Source organism: Salvelinus sp. IW2-2015, linkage group LG20, assembly GCF_002910315.2.
Source record: "Salvelinus sp. IW2-2015 linkage group LG20, ASM291031v2, whole genome shotgun sequence".
Classification (NCBI taxonomy): Eukaryota; Metazoa; Chordata; class Actinopteri; order Salmoniformes; family Salmonidae; genus Salvelinus; species Salvelinus sp. IW2-2015.
In genome coordinates this window covers 12,265,768-12,268,146 of record NC_036860.1, presented here as the reverse complement: position 1 = coordinate 12,268,146, position 2,379 = coordinate 12,265,768, and the positions used below count along the sequence as shown (strand labels likewise).

At 41.6% G+C, this 2,379-nt stretch overlaps 1 long non-coding RNA gene across 1 annotated transcript in view; it reads right to left on the bottom strand.

Moving 5' to 3' along the window:
- LOC111982162 (uncharacterized) overlaps positions 1-2,379 on the bottom strand; it is a 21,510-nt gene that overhangs the window by 4,216 nt on the left and 14,915 nt on the right. Inside the window, exon 3 of the long non-coding RNA XR_002879673.3 lies at positions 209-453. This is a non-coding gene — a long non-coding RNA (uncharacterized lncRNA). The remainder of the gene's footprint in view (positions 1-208; positions 454-2,379) is intronic.

Sequence of the window (2,379 nt, the reverse complement as noted above, 5' to 3'; positions counted from 1 at the left end):
CACCACAATCCCCAACACAAAACAAGCCACCTATTATGATTCTCAATCGGGACAACAATCACAGCTGTCTCTGATTGAGAACCAATATTAGGCTGGACACAGAAACAGACGAACTAGACACACAACATAAAGAATTCCCACCCAGCTCACGCTCGAACAACACTAAACAAGCAAAACCATAAGTAACTCTGTCAGGACTTACATCGACATTGCATTACAATACACTATCAATATTAAACTGTCAAATTATTCAGATCAGTAATGTGTGCTAACCGTTGCCTGGCTTGGAGCAGAAAAATAGCCCAGAGAACACAATTTCAACAAGAAAAAGAACAATGTATTCACGGAGCGCCAATTCTCAAGGGATGACAGCAGTGTATTGAGGAGGCAGTGGTTCTGTTGAAACCCTGTACCCATATCGCCTCCCTCAGGACCCTTTGGGTAGTTCCCAGTCTGTAAAACAACACAGTATATATGACTCTAACTGTATAGTTATGTTCAAATGGCACCCTATTCCCAATATATAGTGCTCTACTTATGACAAAGCCCGACCATATACCCTATATAGTATACTGGGCCAAAGTAGTGCACTATATAGGGATTAGGAGCCGTTTGGGTTCAATCCTGATAAAAAAAAGCAACAGTCACAGCATACGTATCTTTAAATTAAACTGATTACTTACTGGGTTGAGCCTGTAGAGTGCCAATAATGCATGATCATCACATCCTTTGCATAGGTAGTTAGGTTTTCAGAGCTATATTGTTCGTTTAAATTTAGTTTACATTGAATTAAAACATTTATATTTCGTTATTATATTATTCATTTTGTATTTTTAGTGTTAGGGACAGAATCAAATCTAATTTRATACATGCTTCGTAAGCAACAGGTGTAGWCTAACAGTGAAATGCTTATTTACGGGTCCTTCCCAGCAATGCAGAGAGAAAAATAGAAAAGGTTTTGAAAAATAATAAAACAAGGAATAAATACACAATGAGTAATGCTAACATGGCTATATACAMGGGGTACCCGTACCCTGCACAGAGTCGATGTTCAGGGGTACGAGGTAATTGAGGTAGATATGTGCATATAGGTAGGGGTAAAGTGGACCAGGCAACACAATAGATAATAAGCAGTAGCAGCAGCGTAGGTGATTAGTCAAAAGAGTTTGTGAAAAAGGCGGTCAATGCAGATAGTTCGGGTAGCTATTTGGTTAACTATTTAGCAGTCTTATAGCTTGGGGGTTGAAGCCGTTCAGGGTCCTGTTGGTTCCAGACATGGTGCATCCGTACCGCTTGCCATGTGGTAACAGAGAGAACAGTTTATGACCTGGGTGGCTGCAGTCTGAATATGTTTAAGGCCTTCTACCACCGCCTGGTATAGAGGTCCTGCCAGGTCACTGCTATTCTCCTTATAGGCTGTTTCATCATTGTCAGTGATCAGGCCTACCACCGTTGTGTCGTCAGCAAACTTGATGATGGTGTTGTGCGTGGCCACGCAGTTGTGGGTGAACAGGGAGTACAGGAGGGGACTAAGTACTGTAGCAAAAATCAAAAGAGATCAGACCCCTCCCTCAGTAACTGGTCCAGATCCAGAGCTACACCCGTGGGCTCTAGGACCAACTATTGACTGGGGAATGACTGCCACAATGGAAATCAACCAGCAGAGGGAGCCAAATGAACAGGATCTAAAAGAACTGGACATAAAACAAGAACCAATCGGCATGAAGACTGAGGGAGAGTGGTATGAACAGCTCTACCAAACCGACGCCCCAACGGAAGAAGACTTATGGGCATCAGTGCTGAAGAACTTAACATTGGACTGAGTCCCACCAAATTTGAGTATACTGCAAGAGAAGTGGCACAATGTGATACAATTGATTGCACTCCCAAGTGTCTTCCCCAAACTGAGTATCTAAGAGAGGTATAAAAGAAGGAGAGGTCAGTGCCTAGGGCATGATCCTCCTATACATGATTTTGATATCATAGAGAATCATCAGACAAGGTAAATTACTTTTCACTATACTCTGCTTGTATTGACTACTTTGACATTAAGGACGGGCAATATATTGACTGGTATATTTGAGAATTGTGTTGATCCTGGAAAATCACTCCATTTAAAGAGTAAAAGGACGCGGTTGTGTAGGAGAGAATCTCCTGGAGAGCAACAAATTCTATCTTTTGGAGTACCAGAGACAATTTCAGTTTGAAGGATTGAAAAAGCCCAGATATAAGTAAGCCTCGTAGAGAGCCAAGGGTCATCAGAAAGGGGTCCATATCTAGGCAGTAGCCAAGTGAAAAGTGTGACCATAAGAAATTTGGAGACAATAAGAATTGAAATATTATACACAGCAGAGGCTGCCAATATCATCTTATAGACAC